At 44.0% G+C, this 25,189-nt stretch overlaps 1 long non-coding RNA gene across 1 annotated transcript; it reads right to left on the bottom strand.

The window, feature by feature from the left end:
- Nucleotides 1–1,855: 1,855 nt before the first annotated feature.
- Nucleotides 1,856–24,974, bottom strand: LOC116541539. Its single transcript, XR_004264852.1, has 2 exons — nucleotides 24,878–24,974; nucleotides 1,856–2,645 (listed from the first exon to the last, which is right to left on the bottom strand). It is a non-coding gene; the product is annotated as an uncharacterized LOC116541539 (long non-coding RNA).
- Nucleotides 24,975–25,189: the final 215 nt, after the last annotated feature.

Here is a 25,189-nt window from a genome sequence, read left to right as displayed (position 1 = left end):
TTTTTTTTTTTTTCTCAAGATGGAGTTTTGCTCTGTCACCCAGGCTGGAGTACAGTGGTGTGATCTCAGCTCACTGCAACCTCCACCTCCCAGGTTCAAGAGATTCTCCTGCCTCAGTCTCCTGAGTAGCTGGGATTACAGGCGCATGCCACCACACCTAGCCAATTTTTGTATTTTTAGTAGAGACGGGGTTTCACCATGTTGGTCAGGCTGGTTTCAAACTCGTGATCCGCCTGCCTCGGCCTCCCAAAGTGCTGGGATTACAGATGTGAGCCACCTCACTTGGCCTGTTCCAATAGTCTTTAAGCACAAATGCACAGTAAACTACCTGGACATTAGAGAAAAATTACTGGGCTGCAGATTATGGTAAAGTTCAAATTACATGAAACAGCACTGCAGTGTATCTATTAACACCCCTTCTTCCTTCATGCATATTTATTTATTTTCTATGGTCATCACCACTTAGGATTCTCAAATTGACTAATTTTCATACTTTTAATCAATGAGAAATGTCATGTAGTTGACATTTTATTTGGCTATTTCCTCATTGCCAAGGAAATGGACCTTTTTTCATACATGGTCTTTCATTTTCAGTTAATGTTTATTTTCCTATGTTTTAATCGTGTTTGTTTTTACTCTACAAATTAATCCTTTTATATTGCATGTACTGCAGGTATTTTTCTCCTACTTTGTTCTTTGTCATTTACCTTCCTAATTTTAGTATATTTAAATTTATCACTATGTTCTTTTCATTGCTTACTCTTTTATTTTTTATTATTCATTCTTTTATTTATTTTGAGACAGAGTCTCATTCTATGTCCCAGGCTGAGGCTGGAGTGCAGTGGCGTGATCTTGGCTCACTGCAACTTCTGCCTCTTGGATTAAAGCAATTCTCAGCCTCCTGAGTAGCTGGGATTACAGGCATGTGCCACCACACCTGGCTAATTTTGGGCATTTACTCAGCCTCCCAGCACTCAGTAAATCCCAGCACTTCGGGAGGCTGAGATGGGTGGATCACGAGGTCAGGATTTCAAGACCATCATGGTCAACTTGGCGAAAAAATACAAAATTATTTTTTCTACTAAAATACTAAAAATCTCTACTAAAAAACACAAAAATTAGCTGGGCGTGGGTGCCTGTAGTCCCAGCTCTCGGGAGGCTGGGGCAGGAGAATCGTTCGGAACCCGGGAGACGGAGGTTGCAGTGAGCCTAGATGGTGCCATTGCACTCCAGCCTGGCAAAAGAGCAAGACTGTGTCTCAAAAAAAAAGTGTTCTGGTTTTATGTTTTATATTAAGTCTATAATAAATTGATTTGCCCATCAAGTAGAGGTGATGAATTTTCCTAATTACATGTTTGTCCCTGTCCTATGTAATAAGGTGCTCTTGATTCTGCCACTCATTGTACAGTACCTCCCCTGAAATTAATCAATTTTGCATAATGCAAAATTGCTGGCCCATCGAAGACATTCTCCTTTCCTTTGATCTCTGCTAACACTGTGCTGTCTGGAATATTACACTTCGAAAATCTTTATGTACATTAGACAAGCCATCACTGTGTTGGTTAGAAGACTTTGACAGTTGACTGATTTCATTATTCCTAATAGGTTAGTAAATGTCAAACTTTGTGATCAGCCATTTCAAAGGATAAGCAGTCTGAGGACCACTAATATTAACTCTCTTCTGCACACCAGGTAGGACTTTCTTATGACAGGTACTAGAGTTTGACTCTACAAAGAAAAATTTGGGGGCGACCTAGCAGCATAGAATTATGTGTGGAAGTTAGTATAGACAAGAGAGTGAAAGTTCGACCAAGTTGTAGAATAAATGTTTGGAGACTACAAAATCATGTTGATACAAGAGCTAGAAAGAAATTATTTAGGCAGATAGTGAGGGTAAAGGAGTCCTTGGCAAGGCTTTCCTTTTAACAAAAAGCAGCCCCCAAATCATTTCTTTTCTAACAGAGAGCAGCCTGAAAAATCAGGCCGCAAACATAGATAAGCAAGCTGGGAGCTTGCACGGGTGAATGCCAAAAGCTGTGCCAACAGAAAAGGGCTACCTCGGGGTCATACCTGTTCAACCTGGAAGCTTCATCATCCCTTTTGTTTGTCACCATGTGTACACTAAAGGAATAGGCAACATGGCACCAGCCAGGTGGATAACCCATCTGCATAATAAAAGATTATGGTGGGGGTGGCCAGATTCTCACATGTTATGCAAATGGTATACCTGGTCTGACCAATCTTTTGTGCCCTATGTAAATCAGACATTGCCTCCTCAAGTTCATGTATAAAACTCTGTATTTCACTGGAGAAGCAGCAACCCACTTCTCCGGGATGCCTCTCTCTGCAGCAGAGAGCTCATCTCTTTCTTTAACCTATTAAACTTCTGCTTAGAACCTCACTCTTTGTGTCTCCAGGTCCTAGTTTTCCGTGGCCACAAGACAACGACTTTCACAGGTATTTACCCCAGATGACGACATTGCTTCAATGTGAAGTCTCATGAATTGAGTCTAGATGCCCAGTGAGGTCAGTCTCACCTGTCCTCTGCACATATCTGGGATGTGTCACGGCTTGGTGGTCTTTGAAGATGTGGCTGGAACTTCATCCAGGAGGAGTGGGCTTTGCTGGATTTTTCCCTGAAGAATCTGTATAGAGATGTGATATGGGATGCCATCAGCACTTGAATTCTATAGGTGAGGATATGTTTTTCTTTTAGTCAATTAGAGAACAAGTGTTTCTTGGCCATCAATGCTGTTTCAAAATTTGGAATATAGAAAAGGAATATTTTCATGAATTGATCAGGCGTGGCTACAGTGTACAATGAACCTACAATCCAGTAAGTTTTCCATACTTTCTAAATGATAATGATTTTTCTGGGTCTACATTTTAGGAAACAAATGGGAGAACCAGAACATTAAAGATCAATACTAAAACCCCAGGAGAAATCTAAGGTGATTTGCACTCACAAGAGGAAAAAAATGTCCCTTGAGGGGAATGTTAGCATGTTATCAATTTTTCAAACAAAATTTTCAACAAAAATATATACCTAATGTAACATAGATGTTGAAATGTTTGTAAAATAATTTGGAAACAGAACTAAGAAACTTTTTATATGGATGTTACTATTTTTTAAATAGCTATGGGGGAGCCCTGTTGCAGAGTAATCAATGCATTTACTTTCAAACAATTCATACATGGCAGAAAGCCTGCACTTTCCATGATACTGGTAGCAATGTACGTTCAAAACCTATTAATGAATATAAGTGTTTAATTAATGAACCACTAATAATGGGTTTGTCATTTTTTACAGAAGTCATTGTAGAAAGATTGTGAAAGTAAGGTATAGGCCGGGCGCGGTGGCTCACGCCTGTAATCCCAGCACTTAGGGAGGCCGAGGCGGGTGGATCACGAGGTTAAGAGATCGAGACCATCCTGGTCAACACGGTGAAACCCCGTCTCTACTAAAACTACAAAAAATTAGCTGGGCATGGTGGCGCGTGCCTATAATCCCAGCTACTCAGGAGGCTGAGGCAGGAGAATTGCCTGAACCCAGGAGGCGGAGGTTGCGGTGAGCCGAGATCGCGCCATTGCACTCCAGCCTGGGTAAAAAGAGGGAAAACTCCCCCTCAAAAAAAAAAAAAAAAAAAAAAAAAGAAAGTAAGGTATTTGGTGTGGAGAAACCTTCAGCTAGATGCCAAATCTGAATGCCTTTGAGTCATGCTCTCATTTGGTTCTGTGAACACATTTATAATGTACACATTGAAGTATTTTTCTATTAAATCTGGCATCTTTTCTCACAGGCAGTTTCTACTGTCAGCTTTTTTTTTTTTTTTTTTTTGAGACGGAGTTTCGCTCTTGTTACCCAGGCTGGAGTGCAATGGCGCGATTTCGGCTCACCGCAACCTCCGCCTCCCGGGTTCAGGCAATTCTCCTGCCTCAGCCTCCTGAGTAGGTGGGATTACAGGCACGTGCCACCATGCCCAGCTAATTTTTTGTATTTTTAGTAGAGACGGGGTTTCACCATGTTGACCAGGATGGTCTCGATCTCTTGACCTCGTGATCCACCCGCCTCGGCCTCCCAAAGTGCTGGGATTAGAGGCTTGAGCCACCGCGCCCGGCCTTAGCTTTTCTTTTTCTTGATGTATGGGCTGTACTTGTTGCTAATTGGACATTTTTGATAACATACTGAATCCTCTCAGAGCATGTTCAGTTTCTGCAAGGCCTTGTTATTGTTATTTGCTTTATTTTTTTAGTGACTGATTGGACTATTTTGGTGAAGTCTATTTCTGTAAGAGGAAAGAAACATAGCATTAAAGAGAGGTTTATTTTAGAAATAACCTGAGAGGGGCTTCTGGCCAATTTTGGCCAGCAGTGATTTTTCTTATAGACTAAGAATATATATTGGTTTTAGGGTGGGGGGGCTTATTACAAGCTTGGAATGTTTACATGTGGGGAAAAGTTTACGGCAGAGTTGGAATGTCTCTGGGAGGAGTGAGGGTTATCTTGGGGCTGGCATCTTCTCACCCAGAGCAGAGTTATCTTGGCACTAGCATGTCTCTGATTGGGGAGGAGTCTGGAATGTTTTTGGTCAGAGATGTTATTTTTGGTTTATGGTCATGCTGACCTTAGCCATTAGGCTGATGCTGTTTGGATTTAGGCGGTGTTTGATTAAGGTGAATTTTTAAATGAGATGTTTGTCCACTATAGCGTCCACGATAGAGATGCTCCAGCTCTGTCAATTTCTTCCTCATAACTTTAAGCCTCTTATATTGCTCTTGGGGAGAAGTGGCTCAGCTTTGTTTCTGCATGCAGTCATCCTGTTCCTCTCTTGGACAGCACTCAGATGTTAAACTGTACTAATTGCTGGTTGATGACTATTGTTCTTAAAAAAGTCCAGGGTCAAATTTGCCCTATAAGTTAATCCAAATATGTTCTCTTCTTTCTAAGAGTACTATCTGAGATCAGTGTTTAATAGGAGAAGTCCCTTAAGAGTCTAAACAAACACCTAACAGTGTTTTTCCCTAGTTTTCTCCACAAATTAGCTGGCCCAGAGTTCAGGCTATATTTTCATTAAATCCATGAATCTCCACCTCCATTTCCACTGCATTGAGAATGGGGTGCTATTTGGCAAGAGGTTAGGAGCTATGTGTTCAACAGCTTGCTTCTCTTCTACCTCAAGGCAAAAATCTGACAGGGCTCTGAAGCTTGGGTAGAAACATTGGCAAGCTGCTTTCTGAGTAATCTTTTTGGGAACCGAGTGTTCAGAGGCAGGGAGGGACAAGAGCCTGATGTCTTCTTGGCCTGTCTCCTGGCATGGATCCACCACCTCACGAGCTGAGATAAAGTTGATCAGTGTCCTAGTAGTCTGAGCACACTATGCTCACAGTAGAACCTCCAGTCAGTAGGAGCTGAGTGCAGAAACCATGTCCCCACTTTTCTAACGTACCCACACAGGATGTAGCTTCAGTGATGGGTATATGGAGGTAAGATCAGAAAAGCTGAAGTCTTGCCCCTCCTAGGAAAAAACCTGACTAGAAGCTGGGTGACAGAGCAGGAGCACTGCTATAGTGTACAAGCACCCATTTTAAAATTCACCTTAATCAAAAACCACCTAAATCCAAAGGGCATCAGCCTAATGGCTAAGGTCAGCATGATCATAAACCACAAATAATATCTCCAACCAGAAACATTCCAGGCTCCTCCCCCACCAGAGACATGCTAGCCCCAAGATAACCCCCGTCCGCCCAGGAAGATGTTAGCCCTGAGACATTCCAACCCCAGCATAAACTTCTCCCCCACACCAAAACATTCCAAGCGTGTAATCCCTCTCTCTCTAAAAACCAATATATACTGTTAGTCTGCAAGAGAAAGTGCTCCTGACCAAAATCAACCAGAAGCCCCTCTCAGGTTTTTTTCTAAAATAAACCTGTCTTTGATTGTCAAGGTGTGTTTCATGTTTCTTTCCTCTAACTCTTACGTTTCATGCCAAAACTCAGGACAGGTGCTGGGGGCACAGGCTCTTTTGCAACCTAGGAAGCAGTGGGCAATTGGCAGCTCATCGTGAGTTAATTCCTGGATCCTGAGTGTCTCTGGCCACTTGCCCTGTCTTTTCTCTCAGTTCATTTTGCCCTTATCCTCCCATTTCTCTCTCTCTCTCTTTCCCTTGTGCGGCTGCAGTCCAAGAGGCCCTTTGCCGATTCCAACCAGAACATCCAATGTCAGACACTAATCCAGCTGACTAGTAAGATCTGTCCTCCCCTGGCTTTCTCACGGTACCCAGGAAAAGTCAGGTCTGCAGTCTTGGTCCTCAGAGGACCACTGGGACTAAGCTAAAGGAAATCTTGGGGACACCCAGTTTCTTCTCAGCTTGACTGTCCTATTTAGAAAGGACTCCACCTCTCTGGTCTCTTGTCTGGGGATGCCTAGAACTAAAACAGACACCCTCGGATTCTTCTCACCAGTCCACATGGGTGCCAGACAATCCCACATTCCTATGCCCTGTTTACTTTGCTCTCTTCTTCACAACCTTGCAAAACCTGGCTTAAGCATTTAGTCTTTTATTGTAACATGGCCAGGGCCCCAATACACATTAGATAATGACAGCTGATGGCCCGAAAATGGCACCTTTAAATTGCATATTCTCAGGAACCTTAACAACTTTATAACCAGGAACAGCAAATGGCAAGAGGTTCTCTATATTCAGGCTTAGAGGGGAGACCCCCTCACCTCCTTCTGTTTCCCGGTCTCCACCTCCCCCCTCCCCTCCCCTCTGGATGGGAAGGAGGGTGAAAAAGAAAAAAAAAATACCAAAGATTTGGGAAGATGACTCCCTTTTCGGTTCCCAGCATCTCTGCTATCTGTAAGCCTTGAAAGAGTCGCAAATGAATGTTATCCCTACCGGCTGGAGCCCAGCACTGGGTCACGCCTCCATGTCTGCACAGCCCAGGCTCCCTCCTGGAAACACCTCTGCCAACTAATAGTTTACTGCCTTTGTCTTGTCTCTGTAAGCCTCCTCCCCTGCTGGTCCCCATTCACGCTGCATATGAAGTAGCAAATCAGTAAAGCCAAAAGATTGTAAGCTCGGACAGCCAACAAATGGACAATGACATAGTTTCACTTCGTTTCCCCTTTAGCATTGTAAGCCTATAAAAGGGGAGAGAAGCTGCTTCTCGGGGAGCTCGGTAAATGAGGCTGTAGCCTCCCCGAAGCTCCCAGCCAAATAAGCCACTTCCTTCCTCACTTTAGTGTTTGATAGGTTTCTCGCCATTCCTGCATCACCTTAAATCCCAGCCCTCCCTGTGTCAAGCTTGCACCTCTCATAAAATCATTCTTAATGAAAACCCTCCCCGGGTCTCTCCCTCCTGCAAGCTGTGTGTATATTCAAAAGGCTTATTTTCATAAATCTTGTTGTCCTGGTGTCCTGGAAAAGGTTTCTTCCCAGTTAACTGGGAAGAATTACTTTTCTCCACTCTGTCTTGCCACTCTTGGTGCATGTATAAAAGACCCTAAAAATGACATCTGGTGGCCTGGGAAGTCAGAAAAGGTGCCACAGATCCTGTTTTAGGAAAAATCTGTTTTCCTTATGGAACCCCTGGAATTAAAGGTGAATACATACCTCTAAAAATCTTTGTCTTCTTGTTCATTAGGCCCTGGAAACTGTTTTCCTAGCCCTGGTCTTAAAGGGCCCCACCCAAAGGCCAATAATCCAATTGGGAAATTAGTAGAAAAAAATATTATAACTACTTAATCTTCTTGTGGTTGTGTGTGTGGCTCTGTATGTGTGCATTGTCTGTTAAAGGAGCTCTAATTGGCCAAAAAAATAATAAGCACTTAAACATTTTTAAGGGAAAAGTAAAAGCTCTGGGACCTTTCAGTTCACATTATGTTAATCTTTAAAGCTTACTGGTACAGTAAAATTAGAAGTGTTTTCAGAGTTGACAGCATACATTTTTGTTTGCATTTATTAATCAAGTAATTTCATTCTTACCTCTGCCAAATACTATAAGATGTCAAAACAAAACTATAGCTCAGCCCAGACAAAATCTTTGCTTGTGTAATTTTTTAATAAAGATTAATCTTGGTTTAATGAAAACAGCTATATCTTAAGCTATTCAGTATCCTAACTTCTAATCTTGTGGCCTTAGGCAGTCTAGTCCACAGGCATGAAGGGAGTTTGTTTTGGGAAAGGACTGTTATCTTTGATAATAAAAGAATATATATTAAAAATTTTTTTATATGGTAAACTTTTGTCCTAAAGTAAATTAACTGGTTGTTTAAAGGATGTTTACAACAAGTCAGAAAGTTGAGGCATGTCAGAGATTGTCTGTGAAAGTTGTGAAAAATTTTATAAAATGGAATTTAATGCAAGAAATGTACAATTTAAAAGTGATTAAGCCTCCTCACTGCTTTATAAAATGTCACTATAACTCTGCCTGCTTTACAGCTAGGTAATACTTAGGACACATAGAGTTAAATACTGGAATAAGCCAGACTTTATCTGTACTTCTGTCTAGGTCCAAGGTTTTCAACAAAAGTTAACCGTGTAACATGTATTTGAAACTACTGAAGAAACAGTTTATGTGCAAAGTGTTTAAGGAAAGTAAAATATACTTTTGGTAAAAAGATTATAAGGAGGCATGAGAATGTAGATTTATACCTATATTAAAAGGTTACAGAATTGTTTTGAAGGTTTAACCAAGTTTGGAAAGTTAATTGTAAAGGAAATTCTGTGTGTAAACATATTGGCTAAAGTTGAAGGGTGTTATCATCCAGTTTTTCTGTAAATTGAGCATTAAAATAGAAGCACATGGGTGCAGTGGCTCATGCCTATAATCCCACCACTTTGGGAGGCTGAGGTGAGTGTATCACCTGAGGTTGGGAGTTTGAGACCGGCCTGACCAGCATGGAGAAACCCCGTCTCTGCTAAAAATACAAAATTAGGTGTGGTAGTGCATGCCTGTAATCCCATCTACTTGGGAGGCTGAGGCAGGAGAATTGCTTGAACCTGGGAGGTGGAGGTTGCAGTGAGCCGAAATTGTGCCATTGCACTCCAGCCTGGGCAACAAGAGCAAAACGCCATCTCATAAAAAAAAGCCCAATGGGTTTCTCTTAAAGCACTAAGCTGCTTTTTAACAAAAATTGTAAAGGATTAAGTGTCTATAAAAATCTTACCTTTTGGTCAAACATTAAAATTTGGTAAATACATCTACATGGTTTTATTAAAAATGGAGTTTAATATTAATAACACACTAATATAAAGGTAAAATTTCGTTTATTTGGTAAAAAATCATACAGGAAGCATTGTTAAACACAAACTGGTGTTTGGCTTTCTTTGGGCTATAGTTGTGTAAATATGTATGTGTTCCAAAGTTATGGGAGATTCCTATAATTCTCATATATCTTAGTGTATAAGTAATAATTATAATTGTTAGGTTAAAAATATTATGTGCCACAGAGGAACAGATATCCTTCTCAATTGTGTCTTTATGGCTATCCTAAAACTTTTTTTTTTTTTTTTTTTTTAAGGATTTTTGCTCTTGTTGCCCAGGCTGGAGTGCAATGGCGCAATCTTGGCTCACCACAACCTCCGCCTCCTGGGTTCAGGCAATTCTCCTGCCTCAGCCTCCTGAGTAGCTGGGATTACAGGCACGCGCCACCATGCCCAGCTAATTTTTGGTACTTTTAGTAGAGACGGGGTTTCACCTTGTTGACCAGGATGGTCTTGATCTCTTGACCTCGTGATCCACCCGCCTTGGCCTCCCAAAGTGCTGGGATTACAGGCTTGAGCCACCGCGCCCGGCCACAATTTTTGTATTTTTAATGGAGATGGGATATCACTGTATTGGCCAGGCTGGTCTCGAACTCCTGACCTCAAGTGATCTGCCCGCCTTGGCCTCCTAAAGTGCTGGGATTACAGGTGTGAGCCACCATACCTGGCCTGTCCTAAAACTTTGTCATCCATAAACAATTGTTGTCTTGTTTTGATCCTCTTTAAAAAGGTAGTTTTATAATCAGCTATAAAGCTCTGACAGGTGCCCTTGAATGCAGGTTTCTGATAACTTTGAAAATGATGACATCGGAATAGAGGAAAAAACATTCAGAAGTCTTAAAAAGCTAAAATGTTAATATCAATCAGAACAGGAATTAACTGCATGAACCTAAACTATAGGAGATTGGAGTGATTTTTTTTTTTTTTTTGAGACGGAGTCTTGCTCTGTAGCCCAGGCTGGAGTGCAGTGGTGCTATCTCGGCTCACTGCATCCTCCACCTCCCTGAGTTCAAGCAATTCTCCTGTCTCAGCCTCCCAAGTAGCTGGGGTTACAGGCATGTGCCACCACACCTGGCTAATTTTTGTATTTTTAGTAGAGATGGGGTTTCACCATGTTGGCCTGTGGGTCAAGATGGCCAGGGACTAACCTATGTTATTTCTAGTTAAATAATTATAAGCTTGCTTTGTTTATTGTACACTGAAGTTTATACCCCAAACTAAGCTATATCAAATATGCAGTAAAACAGAAATCAAGCGGCAACAGGAGGCCTAAGGTAAAGACCATCTGAGCGCTGTAAAACCGTGGGTGGTTGCTGTCTGGTAGAAGGCCTCTCTGGCCCCACCCCCCCCAGCCACATGGAAGGAGCTTAACTTCCTTACGTGACTCGGCACAATGCCCCCGACTGAAGGAACTCCAGCCCCTTCCGCCTAGCAACCACCTAACCAATCATCACCTGCCTCTTTAGCTCCCGCCCAGCAAACTTCCTGCCCAAACCCTGACCAATCACCATATGCCCTATCAACCTCCTGCCCACTCAACTTCCCGTTCGGCAAACTCCCCGCCCGGCAACCGGGACTAACCAATCATCACCCGCCGCCACAGCTCTCCCACCGCCCCAGGCCCTCTGCCCCTATAAAACCGACCGCACAAGGAAAGCGAGTGCGATTCCTCCCTTCCCGCTTGAGTCGCCCGGAGATCCCAATAAAGTCGGTACCGGTCACCATGCGTCCTGCCTCGTGTCTACTGGGTGCCTGCCTCCGTGGGTTGGAGTCCCACAACCAGAGGTCGCACAGTTGCAGAGCAGGAAATACTGCTTTGGTTTCATGAATGCCTTTTCAACATGGAGGTGGCATGAAGGCCTTGTAAAGAGGGCTCAAGTAAGATCTCTGAGAAGGGAGGTAACCTCTGCTCACAAGATCCAGGAGGATCTTTGCAGATGGGAGCTTGCAAGGAAGAAAAGCCTTGCAGGGCAGAGATACTGGAAAGCCACAGGCTCTGCCTAGGTTCTCAGAATATGGAGTAATTTTGATTGCTCTGTGTCCGCAATGCTTGGGAGATAAAAAGCCCTTTGATGCATTGGGTGTGGTCAGACCTGGTGGATAAGGTGCCTTATCCACTGTGCTTCTGATGCAAATACAACTTGGTAGAAATTCAGTGTTCTAGGTTTGCCTAAGAATCACATCTGCTACTGAATACCTCTCCCCCGGCTATCTTGACCCACATTAGTTTCAAGGCCTTCTACAATAGTCTCAAGGCCTCCCCTGATCACCTTCCCTACTCCCCCACCCCTCAATTAACAAGTGTGTACACCTAATAAAAGCCTATGGGGGAAAAAAAAAAAAAAGCCTATGGAAACAAGAACTTGGGTTCAATGCAGTCCCCACGCTTGTGTTACCCATGCTGTAAAATTCTACTCTTGTGTCTTTTTCTTTATTTCCTTTTCTCAATCCCTCATGACTGCCAGGACTAAGGGCACCCACGAACACGGTTGGGCTGGTACCCAACATTGGCCAACCTGGTCTTGAACTCAGAACCTCAGGTGATCCACCCACCTAGGCCTCCCAAAGTCCTGGGATTACAGGCGTGAGCCACTGCACCCCGCCTGGAGTGATCTTTTTAGTGTATTGCTTAAAATACTGCTAATCATTTGCTTTGCTTTTCAAAGTCCAAGATGTTTTTGAGCTATTGACAGCTTTTAACAATTTAGTATACTCCCATGAACAAAATTTGGAGCATAGTTGTTTCTCTCTACCTGATTTTCTCCAGAATTTAGAAACTATTTGTAAGTATTCTTAAGTTATGGTAGTATAGTTATTTGCATAAGTGCAATAAGAATCTGTTTTCTTTTGTAACAGGATACAATTGGAAAAACTGGTTATTTTACCAAGGCTTTAACTGAAACGGTGTGTTAGCCTTTAAACAATCAAATTTGACTCACGGAGCCAATAAAGTTATTATTTAGATTTTTATTTCTTTTAGAGATGGAGTTTCACTCATGTTACCCAGGCTGGAGTGCAATGGCGCGATCTCAGCTGACCGCAACCTCCGCCTCCTGGGTTCAGGCAATTCTCCTGCCTCAGCCTCCTGAGTAGCTGGGATTACAGGCACGTGCCACCATGCCCAGCTAATTTTTTGTATTTTTAGTAGAGACGGGGTTTCACCATGTTGACCAGGATGGTCTCGATCTCTTGACCTTGTGATCCACCCGCCTCGGCCTCCCAAAGTGCTGGGATTACAGGCTTGAGCCACCGCACCCGGCCGCCAATAAAGTTATTGAAAAGCTAGCCTCAGATTTTGTGTACACAGTCCCGGTATGGGTTTCTGATGTGTGGTAAATAAAGAATGACGCTTTCTGACAGGCTGGGAACCCCAAGTTATCTTGGAACCTTAGGAGAGGAATTCATCCAACTCATACGTACTTGATGGTATAAATCCATGGCTGGGCTTTAAAAAGGTCTTACCTCAGATTCCTTCTATGAAACAAAGTTTCATCAAAGCCAATTTAAAAGGCCTATGTAGCAAATAATTAAGCCAAGTATAATAAAATATAATAAAGCAAATCAGTCTTAGTGAGGTAGGAGACCCTTAATCACCCTTAAGCATCTAAGACCGTCCCCCCCCTTGACTTCCACCCTGCATTTTAATAGAAGAAGTAAAGGCTGGCAGACCAGGCACCACCTTAATCGCCCTCCTGTAGATCACAGGCATGGTGTGGAGGAATCTTTCCGGAAGGCATTGTTTTTACTTAAGATCAAACCCTCACCTAAGTCACTAATACCCCATGCCTACTCCATGGCCCAAGACCCTTTCACATGTAATTTCTAGAGGGCAGCCTTTAAAAGGCCAGGGACTTTCTCTTGTGAGCTCAAGCTTGGCTGTTAGGCAACTATGCCGCCTCACTCCCAGCTGAATAAATCACCCTTTCCTTCCCAGTTTCTCATGGCCGCTCCTGCTTCATTATTTGGTTCCCTAACCAGGAAGCGAGTTTTGGTGCAGTTGGCTGGCACAGCCTTTCAGGCGGTTTGCCTAGCCCTTTGGAGCATCCCTGTGGGGGGCTCCCACCCACTCAGATATTGGCCTGGTAGAAAGCCTCGCCGGAGCAGAGCAGGAAAGCCCCCGCAGTGTGCATCCACCCAGGGGCTGAATACTGAGAAGGAAAGGGTACTTCCAATGTCCAGACAACAGAAACACAATAGGATCGTTCCTGGGAAACTTGCCCAACTCCTTTAGGTGGAAGTGTGGCCTGAGCACCCACATGTGCTGGATTTGACACTCTTGAACTTGGCACCCTCTCTCTCTCTGTAATCTTGGAAGTTTTGCTTATGGTTTCAAGCAAACCACCTGCATTTGGGTGGAGGGAGGAGAGCAATTGTGAGTAATTGGAGGAGTCCATACTCATCGGCAGCGAAATGTGGGAGCGGCAGGCCTGTTAGAGGGGGCCCCAAGCTCTGAGCAAATTTTGGGGCTGGTTGGGATTAGCGACGATCCACATACAGTTATTAAAGGAGGCGCCTTCACAATCTAGGCATTGTGAAGGGTTTAATGAATGCTCCAATGCCAAGCAGCGTCTGAAACACCGAGAAGGGGTGGGGGGAGGGGTGGTCCTACCAGCCTGAAGCGAATGTGAAACAGTGTGTCATGTCGTACTGGGTGAGGAAAACGGGGGGAAGAGTGCAATTGTGTGCGTGGTTGGAGGAGTCCAATTGGACTCATCATCAGTAAATTTGTGGGAACGGCAGGCCCATTAGAGGGGGCCCCAAGATTCAAGTGACTTGTGGGGCTGGCTGTGCTTAGAGGTGATGGGCACAAGGCTAAAGGGAGGAGTCCTTGCAACCTAGGCATTGTGAGGGGAGTAACGATCTCGCCTATGCCAAGCAACACCTGAAATACCTCTGAATGGGGGGCCATCTTGCCAAGACTGAAGCGAATGTGAAATAGAGTGTGGTGTGCCGTACTGGGTGGGAACTGCTGTGCGTGGAGTAACACTCTCTTAACTGTTTTTCTGTGCAAAAACATGGGTCACACCCATAGCAAGTCCACTCCTTTAGGGACCATGCCAAAAAAATTTTTTTTAAGAAGGGATTTGGTGGGAATTATGGAGTAACTTATGACACCAGGGAAGCTAAGGACCTTATGTGAAGCAAACTGGCTAGCATTTGGGGTGGATTGGCCCTCAGAGGGGAGCCTAGACAGGTCTCTTATCTCGCAAGTATGACGTGAGGTTACATGCGGCGAGCCAGGATACCTTGATCAATTCCCGTACATAGATTCGTGGTTGCAGATTGCTCTAAATCCCCCTGAGTGGCTGAGAGGACAGGCAGTAACCGTGCTAGTGGTGAAGGGACAAGCAGCTAGGAAAAAACACCGCTCCATGCGCCGAGAGACACTGACTCCCAAGGTCCTGGCACATTCAATGGCGGAGACACTGACTCCTCCCGGTAAGATCCAAACACCCAGAAGACTGCAAACATCAATAAAGTCTCTTGAGGTTACTCAAGGAAAAGAGAAAAAGCCCCGCACAATTTTATGAAAGGCAGCGTGAAGCTTATCGCGTGTATACTCCTTTCAATCCTGAGAGCCCCGAAAACCATTGCATGGTAAATATGGCGTCAGTGTGCAGAAGACATTAGGAGGAAAATTTCAGAAACAGGCAGGATTTGCATGCATGAATAGTTCACAGTTATTGGAAATGGATAAGCAGATGTCTGAACAGAGACTCGGTAAGCCATGGAGTCAGAATAAATGACCTTCAGGCTTGAGGAAAAGACAACTTGATAGCTGCCGCTATTAAAGGAGCACCCCCAAAAGGGAAAGAAGGGGCTCCTGGAGAGCTGCCCAGTCTAATTGCTCACCCCTACAGCATGACCAAAGCATGAGGAAGTTCGTGGGACTTATTCTTCTTAATATTTTGACTTGTACAGTAGGGACATTAACTGATTTTGGAGAATGCTTTCTGTTTACACCAAGTTTCTGAGGTAGGACATAAAGTTACTGCCATTCTTTTGTTCTGCAGTTATTATGAATGTACAAGGACACAGAAGGGAACCTGTTTATATAATGGTACTCAGTATAAGGTGTGTAATCCAGAGGATAGACAGCCTGATGTCTGCTATGATCCATCAGAGCCCCCTACACATACGACTTCTGAAATCCAACTCCTAACAGGGCTATAAACAGCCCTACTAAGTTAATAGCTAAAACAGAGAAAAGGGAAGCCCAAAATAGGTCACCCTAAGGTTTGATGCCTGTACAGCCATAAATGCCTATCATTTCGGTGGGGAGGGGGCTGTGGTTCCCTTGGATGGGAACAAAGTTATGTAAAAGCGTATGTACAGCTGCCTAAAAGATGGAGAGGTAGCTGTGTCATAGGCATCACTAAGCCTGCCTTATTCCTATTGTCTGCCAAGACAGGTGAGCTGTTAGAACATCCAGTCTACTCCACCCGGGAGAAGAGAAGTCTAAAGATAGGTGAATGGGAAGATAATGAGTGGCCACCAGAAAGAATTAAGTGTTATGGGCCGGCCACATGGGCGGAGGCTAGCTCATGAGGACACCAGATTCCTATCTATATGCTAAATCGGATCATCCAGTTGCCTTGGAAATACTCCTTAATGAAACGGGCAAAGCTCTGTCCATTTGGCCCGACAAGAAACTCAAATGAGAAATGCCATTTATCAGAACTGGGTGGCCTTAGATTATTTGCTGGCAGCTGAAGGAGGAGTCTGTGGAAGATTCAATCTAACCAACTGCTGCCTACAAGCAGTGGAGGATATTGTAAGAGACACGACCAAACTGGCACACGTGCCTCTGCAGCTATGGCACAGATTTAACCCTAAGTCCTTGTTTGGAGGTTGGTTCTCATCTTTAGAAGGATTCAAGACTCTCATCTTAACTGTTGTAATAATAATAGGTGTTTGCTTGCTACTTCCTTGTTTACTTCCCCTGTTCCTTCAGATGATTAGAGAAATTCTTCACTGCTGTAATAGACCAGAGAACCACATCACAAATATATGCATCATTATCAGTTTCTTCAGAGGATCATGAAAATGAGAATGACAGAATTCTCACTAATGTTATAGGCGAAATTCTCAAAGTGGGGAGTGAGGGAGGAGACCTTCATCATCCTTAAGCATCTAAGACCATCCACACCCTTGACTTCCACCCTTCTTCAATAGGAGAAGTAAAGGCTGCCAGACTGGGCGCCACCTTAATCGCCCTCCTGTAGATCACAGGCATGGTGTGGAGGAATCTTTCTGGAAGGCATTGTTTTTACTTAAACCCGATCAAACCCCCACCTAAGTCACTATACCCTATGCCTACTCCATGGCCCAAGACCCTTTCACATATAAATTCTAGAGTTGTAAGCCCAAGGCCCTTTCACCTGTAACTTCTAGAGGTGTAAGCCTTTCAAAGGGCAGGGACTTTGTCTTCTGAGCTCAAGCTTGGCTGTTAGGCAACTATGCCACCTTGCACCCGGCCGAATAAATCACCCTTTCCTTCCCAGTTTGGTGTTCAAGAGGTCTGTTTCTCGAGGCCGCTCCTGCTTCATTACCACGATTTGTCTTTTAATGAAAATGGTAAACTTGAGAGAGAAAATTATGTTTCAAAAACTATAGCATACCTGTTCTTAAATTCCAGTGTTGTCTAATGTTTTTTAATTTTTACTATTTTCTGTTCAAATTAAATTCTTTTTCTGGCTACAAGTTTCCCAAATATGCTGTGCCTTCTAAAAGTCCTATAAACTGAAAACTAGATGTTTAAGCTGGTGCTGCCCCTAAGCCTAACCCTCACAGGAGGAAATAAGTAGAAAACTTAAGCTAAAAATCCTAAAAAGTAACCCAGTGAGAAATAATCCTACTCAGTCTCATCCCTTCCTCAGCAAATACTTTTTGTCATTTCTGTCTCTCCTTTTAAGCCAAATATTAAAACTTTTTGATGGAAATTATTTACTACACCACCCTTGTGGAATTGCTTTACTCACTCTACTGTTTGCAGTAGCACCCTCAGGGTAAAATAGCAGACAGAGAATCTCAATTACCATAGCATTTTAATTATTATCCTCATAACAGAAATAATGGTTACTAACAGAAAACAACACAGGGGCCTTTCCAAACCTGTGCCTCTGCCTCTCATTAGGTAAGGTATGTTGTTTCTCTATCAGCTAATCTGGCCTAATAGAAAGTGTAAGGCCGGTTGTCTCACAGGGAGTCAAACGGACACATCCATCACTCTCTGCGCCTGATAACTACGTCATCACCCAAGCTCGTTATCTGGCCTCGCCACACGGCTTCCTCGCACCCGCCTCTGCATACCATACCCAAGCCCACACCAGCACTAAACTATGCATCCAACCCCGAGCCCGCTGTTGAAAAGCCCTGCAGAAAAATTTTTAAAGAAGCCCCACCAAACCCTGCCCGGTAGCAGTCCGCCCCGTAGGCCCCCAGCCGGCCCACTTACCCAAGGTCCCGCCCGCCTACCAATGGCAACTAGCTCCATGTACTTCCTGCTTCTCAACAGCCAATAGAATTGCCTTCACTTTGTTTTCCCAATAGCCAATCAAGGCCCACTTACCCAAGGTCCCGCCCGCCTACCAATGGCAACTAGCTCCATGTACTACTTGCTTCTGAACAGCTAATAGAATTGCCTTCGTTTTGTTTCCCCAATAGCCAATCAATTGCCCTCCCTCTCCATAAAACCTCACGCCCCTTCCTGGACCAAAGAACCTCGCCCAGGAGCTGAATAAATTAGCTTCTCATTTTCTTATACTTGCCTCAGTTTCCTCATTTTACCTTGGCAATAAACCTTACAGAAAGCGCTGCTAAAAAACTTTTTTAAAAGGGCTAAAAAGCTAAGGGAGTACCAAAACAACCCCAAACAGATTCTTGGTTTGGGAACAAAATCATAGCATGGGTCATCCCATTCCTCGGCCTTATCCTAATAATATGCCTGGGACTATTGTTCTTACCCTGCCTAATTAACTGTTATCAAAGATTAAAAAATCTGACAGGATCATGGTCATTTCACGGACAGCTACCCAAAAACATCTATAGATGGTATTGCTCCTACAGTCAACCCGAAACCAGAGAATTCTCTGTCCCCTTGACATCAGGAAGTAGCCAAAAAGAACATGCCGCCCCTTGTCCTTTAACTATAGGGTCTGGATTGACAGCAGGAGCACTGCTATCATAGACAATCACTTCATTTTAAAATTCATCTTAATCAAAAACCGCATAAATCCAAAGGGCATAAGCCCAATGGCTAAGTCAGCATGACCATAAACCACAAATAACATCTCCAGCCAGAAATACTCCAAACTCCTCCCCAACCAGAGACATGCCAGCCTCAGAAAAACCCCTCTCCTGCTGGAAAGATGTCAGCCCCAAGATAACCTCCCCTCTGCCCAGAGACTTTCCAACCTCACTACAAACTTCTCCCCAACACAAAAACATTCCAAACTCATAAGCCCCCTCACCCTGAAACCAATATATACTCTTACTCTGTAAGAGAAAGCACTCCTGACCAAAAAAAAAAAAAAAAGCCAGAAGCCCCTCTCAGGTATTTTTGTAAAATAAACCTGTCTTTGACAGTCAAGCCATGTTTTGTGTTTCTTGCCTTTTTTTTTTTTTTTTTTTTTTTTTAAAACAGTCTCACTCTGTCACCCAGGCTGGAGTGCAGTGGTGCAATCTCGGCTCACTGCAGCCTCTGCCTCCTGGGTTCAAGTGCTTCTTCTGTCTCAGCCTCCTGAGTAGCTGGGATTATAGATGTACACCACCACACCTGGCTAATTTTTTTTTATTTTAGTAGAGATGGGGTTTTACTGTGTTGCCCAGGCTGGTCTTGAACTCCTGAGCTCAGGTAATCTGCCCACCTCTGCCTCCCAAAGTGCTAAGATTACAGACATGAGCCATCATGCTTGGCCTCTTTCCTCTTTTAACTCTTACACTGGGGAAACAGAGGACCTTGTGTCGTTGGCTACACAGTCTGGAGTGAAGTGTTCACCTTACTGAGGTAAGGATGGGGGGTTGCAGGATCGGGGAACAGTAGGGGTTTAAATACCACAAACTCACATTTCTCACAGAATTTTCACAGATTCTCTTGAATAGGTTTCCTCACTGGCCGTTTGCCTTTAGGATGACTTCCAGGGGTAATTTTTTTTTTTTTTTTTTGAGATGGAGTTTCACTCATGTTACCCAGGCTGGAGTGCAATGGCGCAATCTCGGCTCACCGCAACCGCTGCCTCCTGGGTTCAGGCAATTCTCCTGCCTCAGCCTCCTGAGTAGCTGGGATTACAGGCACGTGCCACCATGCCCAGCTAATTTTTTGTATTTTTAGTAGAGACGGGGTTTCACCATGTTGACCAGGATGGTCTCGATCTCTTGACCTCATGATCCACCCGCCTCGGCCTCCCAAAGTGCTGGGATTAGAGGCTTGAGCCACCGCGCCCGGCCTTCCAGGGGTTTTAAATGGTTGTTTTAAAGTAACTGTCACATGTTTTGCTGGGGAACGGATTAGTGAAGCTCCTCATGCTGTTATGTAATCCTAATGCCATAATATTCCACCCATATCAAAAAATGCCCTGCAGGTTGATATATGATGGCAGTACAACCTGCAATATCACTTGTAATTTTATTTAGGAACCAAATGTTTAAAATTATTTTTTTCTTTTTTCTTTTCTTTTTTTTTTTTGAGACATGTCTCACTCTGCTGCCCAAGCTAGAGTGCAGTGGCATAATCTCACCTCACTGCAACCTCTGCCTCCCAGGCCCTACGCCATCCTCCCACTTTAGCCTCCCAGGTAGCTGGGACTACAGGCACATGCCACCACGCCTGGGTAATTTTTAAATTTTTTGTAGAGATGGGGTTTTACTTTGTTGTCCTGGGTGGTCTTGAACCACTGAGCTCAAGTGATAAAAAAATTTTTTGTTAACATTTACTTTTTAAAGATTCCTGGGATGGAATACACAAATCCACATCTTATGAACATCAGGAATCATATCACAAAAATACACATTTCTATTTCTTAATTTCATTTTAGATTCAAGGGGTACAGGTACAGTTCTATCACATGGGAACACTGTGACACTGAGGTTTGGGCTATGGGTGATCCGGTCATCCTGGCAGTGAGCACAGCACCCAACAGGCAGTCCCTCAGCCCTCACTCTCCACCACCCCTCCCCGCTCCAGCAGTCCCCAGTGTCCATTGCTCCCATCTTTATGTGCAAAACAATTTTTTATGGTTTGTAAAAACGTATTTCTCACTTTACAAAACTACTTCTTTAGAGGACTGTAACAGATAACTGGTTTCCTGTTAAAAGTCATTTGATTTATGAGCTATTAAAATATAGTTAATGCAAATTTTCTTTAATAATTGTTTATAGTGAATGTCAGGATTCAAAAATTCAACCTGAGGCTGGGCACAGTGACTCATATATGTTTGGGAGGCCAAGGCCAAAGGATCGTTTGAGGCCAGGAGTTCTAGACCAGCCTGGGAAACATGGCAAGATCTTGTCTCTATACATACACACACCTCAGCCTGAGATTTAGAAGTAGTCTACCTGAAGGCTCACTCTTAGCATGTCCTCTAGCATTCATGTCTAGTGGCCTCAGGTTCCCAAAGATAACAATTTTTTCTTGTCTGTTCAGCATTCACATAAAAAGCAATTTAAACTACATATTTTTCTTCTATCGCTATAAAAGGCAACATGGTTTACAGACTTTGCTTTTTTGTTCATTTGAAAATAAATCCTGCAGCTTTTTTCATATCCACTGGTGCCTTCCCTAATTATTATAAAGGTTCCCAAGATGATGAAGTTGAGCCAGTTGTGGCAGCTCACATGCCTGTAGTCTCAGCTACTTGGGAGGCTGAGGTGGGAGGATCACTTGAACCCAGGAGTTCAAGGCTGCAGTGAACTATGTGCTACTATACTTCCAGTGTGGGCAACAGAGATAACCTGTCTCCTCTAAAATATTTTTTTAATAAATATATTTTTTAAAAGATGGAAGTTTATGTAGCCAGTTCTCTCTAAATAAACATTGAGTATTGTTTCCATTCTTTTACTAGTCATTGCTTGCTGAAATCAAGGTGAATAGCAATAGGTGCAGTCTAAAAGACTTAAAAATCTGCACTGAACTAAGGCAGTGAAATAAGAACTGGGGAGGTAGTTAGAAAACATGGCAAAATAAATATTTGAAAATTATTGGCCAGGCGTGGTGGCTTACGCCTGTAATAACAGCACTTAGGGAGGCTGAGGCAAGCGGATCATGAGATCAAGAGCTCGAGACCAGCCTGGCCAACATAGTGAAACCCCATCTCTACTAAAAATACAAAAAATTAGCCAGGTATGGTGGTGGGCACCTGTAATCCCAGCTACTCAGGAGGCTGAGGTAGGAGAATGGCTTGCACCTGGGAGGCAGAGGTTATAGTGAGCCGAGATTGTACCACTGCACTCCAGCCCAGGCAACAACGTGAGACTCTGTCGTCTCAAAAAAAAATAATGACTTTTCATGCTTAAAGAATTATATATTTATATTTAAACATGACATTTTATTTTATTGGTAGAGATAGGGGTCTTACTATGTTGCCCAGATTGTTCTCGAACTCCTAGCCTCAAGTGAATGTCTTGCCTTGGCATAAGCCAACACACCCAGCTGAATTATATTTTTGTAGTGAAATATAGCATACTGGCCAGGTGCAGTGACTCATGCCTGTAATCCCAGCACTTTGGGAGGCTGAGGCGGGCAGATCATCTGCGGTTGTGATTTCAAGACCAGCCTGACCAACATGGACAAACCCCGTCTTTACTAAAAATACAAAGTTAACCAGGTGTGGTGGTGCATGCCCTTAATCCTAGCTACTTGGGAGGCTGAGGCAGGAGAATCACTTGAACCCGGGAGGCCAAGCTTGCAGTAAGCCGAGACCACGCCACTACACTCCAGCCTGGGCAACAGAGTGAAACTCCGTCTAACACACATAAAAAATAATACATATATATATCTCATTATAGAACACATAGAATTTTATGTTTAATCCTAACTATAAAATTACACGATTCTGTAGCCTGGGCACTCACAGAATGAACAGACCTTGGGTATATCCTATCTCCAGTGCTGCTTCACCTTGACTTTGTTTTCCTCCTGTCTCCAGAGGCGAGGACTGTGGATATTCTTTATAGCTATGCCATTATTTTATCACCAATGTTTTGCTTAGGTTTGCCTCTTTTGCACTTTCTATGAAAGGAAATAATGGATAGGTGTATCTCCAGTTGTTTCAACACATGCTGGTGTCTGAGGCTTGAGCTACCCAATTTGCTTAACCTTTCTAGTTGGTTTTTGTGTGCATGCTTTTTTTTGTTGTTGTTTTGAGGCAGTTTCGCCCTGTCGCCCAGGCTGGAGTTCAGTGGCACCATCTCAGCTCACCACAACCTCCACCTTCCGGGTTCAAGCAATTCTCCTGCCTTAGCCTCCTGAGTAGCTGGGATTACGGGCTTGCACAAAGTCCAACTAATTTTGTTTTTTTAATAGAAACAGGGTTTCTCCATGTTGGTCACCTGGTCTCAAACTCCCGACCTCAGGTGATCCGCCTGCCTCGTCCTCCCAAAGTTCTGGGATTACAGTCATGAGCCACCATGCCTGGCTGCTGTGTTTTGTTCTTATGGAAAATGCTGCTTTAATCATACTTTAAGTTCCCAAGTGCCTATGCATAGTAAATTCTCTATACATTAGAGAAAACTTGCTGTGTTAGATTCTGAGCAACTTTAAGATTGCCAATGAAGTATAAGTCCCAATGAAGTATATGAACTGACCCTCCCACCATTCTTGCACGTGTAGATAATTCCAATGTTGTCAATCATGTGGAATAATATATTTTTGTCTGTCTAGTTTGTGTGAAATGAGATCACTGTGTGATTTTTTTTTTGAGACAGCGTCTTGCTCTGTCACCCAGGCTGCAGTGCAGTGGTGCAATCTCAGCTCACTGCAACCTCTGCCATTTGAATTACCACAGAAATGAATGTTCCTTTGTTCTGCATCTTTGGAAGCATTTGGTGGTGTCAGTATTTTGGAGTTTAACCATTCTGAGGTGTGTAGTGATACACATTCAAAATGTTACAGGAATAATGGACAAAAACAGTCTAGCTTTCTGAAGAAGATGGGACCTTGCCTAACATACCTCAAATATTTAAACTATAGAGAGGGAGCAGAGCAAGATGGCAGAATAGAAGGCTCCCCGATCATCCCTTGCAAAGACACCAAATTAACAACTATCTACACAGGAAAAAGAAACAAACACCACTTTCATACAAACCAAAAATCAGGTAAGCACTTGTATAGTACCTGGTTTTGACTTCATATCACTGAAAGAGGCACTGAAGTGATTTTAAAAATAGTCCTGAATTGCCGACAGTACTCCTCTCCCACCCCCGGTGGCAGCGGCACAATGCAGAGAGCATCTCTAGGTGCTGTAGGAGGGAGAACACAGCAATTGTGAGGCACTCAACTCAGTGCTGTCCTATTAGAGCAGAAAGGAAAGAAAACCAGACCAAATTCAGCTGATACCTGCGCATGGAGGGAGCATTTAAACCAGCCTCAGCCAGAGGGGAACTGCTGATCCCAGTGGTCTGAACTTAAGTGCCTGCAAACCTCATTGCTGAGGGCTGCAGCTTCTGTCTAAGTAAAGTTGAAAGGCCGTCTAGGCCATAAGGACTGCAATTCTTAGGCCAGTCCGAGTGCTGAATTAGGCCCAGAGACACTGAACTGACAGGGGGCAGGGAGGAGCGGTGACATATGGCATCAGCCCTCCCTTAACCCCAGGCTGCACAGCTCTCACCTCCAAAAGAGACCCCTTCGACTTGAGGTAGGACACAGAATCGGGGTGGGCTGTGTCTTACATCTTGGATACCAGCCCAGCCATAGCAGGAGAAGGCACTGGTCAGAATCAGGAGGCTCCTGTTACAGGGCCTAGCTCCCAGACATTTCTAGACACATCTTGGGCCAGAAGGGAACCTGCTGCCTTGAAGGAAAGGACCCAGTCCTGCATCATCTGTTAACTGAAGAGCCCTTGGACCCTGAATAACCAGCAGCAATATCCAGGTACTACATCAAGGGCCTTGAGTGGGCCTCTGAGACTTGCTGGCTTCAGGTGAGACTCGGCACATAACCAGCTGTAATGGCTACAGAGCAAAACTCCTTGTGCTTGGGAAAAGCAAAGGGAAAAGTAAGGGGACTTTGTCTTGCACCTTAGGCACCAGCATGGCCACAGAGGGACAGAGCAACAAGCAAGCTCTTGGGGCCCCTGATTCTAGAATTTGACTCTGATGGCATTTCTGGACCTGTCCTGGGCTAGAGGGGAGCCCACTTCCCTGAAGAGGCAGCATTCATGACAAGCTGACTTAAGAGACCTTTGGCCCTAAGGGAACATCAGCAGTACTCTGACAGAAATCCTTGTGGCTTAGGGTGGCGGCTATGGGGGGAGGTTCCTCTGCCTTTCCAGGAAAGGACTTGTATGGTTTGAGTGCCAGCTCAGCCAAGCCACAATACAATAGGACACAAGGTAGGCTTCTAAGGTTTTTTTACTGTAATCCCTGACTACCAGATGGCACTTCTGGACTCACCTGGGGCTTGGGGGACCTTGGCACCCTGAAAGGAAGGACACAGGCCTGGCTAGCTTTGCCATCTGATTGTAGAGCCCCAGGGGTGGTGAGTGAAATAGGCAGTAGCCAGGGAGTGGTTATAGCAGGCCTTTGGCAACACACAGTGCTGGCTTCAGGTCTGACCCAGTGCAGTCATCATGATGGTGGCCACAGGGGTGCTGGTGTCATTCCACCCTCAGCCCTGAGTGACTCAGAACAGAGAGAGAAAAAAAACTATGTTTGAGAGATTATAAGGAAAGAGATCAAGTGTATCTACCAGAGAATTCTCCCAGA

The sequence above is a fragment of the Sapajus apella genome, unplaced genomic scaffold (genome assembly GCF_009761245.1).
Source record: "Sapajus apella isolate SASKATOON/1434 unplaced genomic scaffold, GSC_monkey_1.0 scaffold152, whole genome shotgun sequence".
Classification (NCBI taxonomy): domain Eukaryota; kingdom Metazoa; phylum Chordata; class Mammalia; order Primates; family Cebidae; genus Sapajus; species Sapajus apella.
The sequence above is the reverse complement of the archived record's forward strand: the minus strand, read 5'-3'. Positions and strand labels throughout refer to the sequence as shown.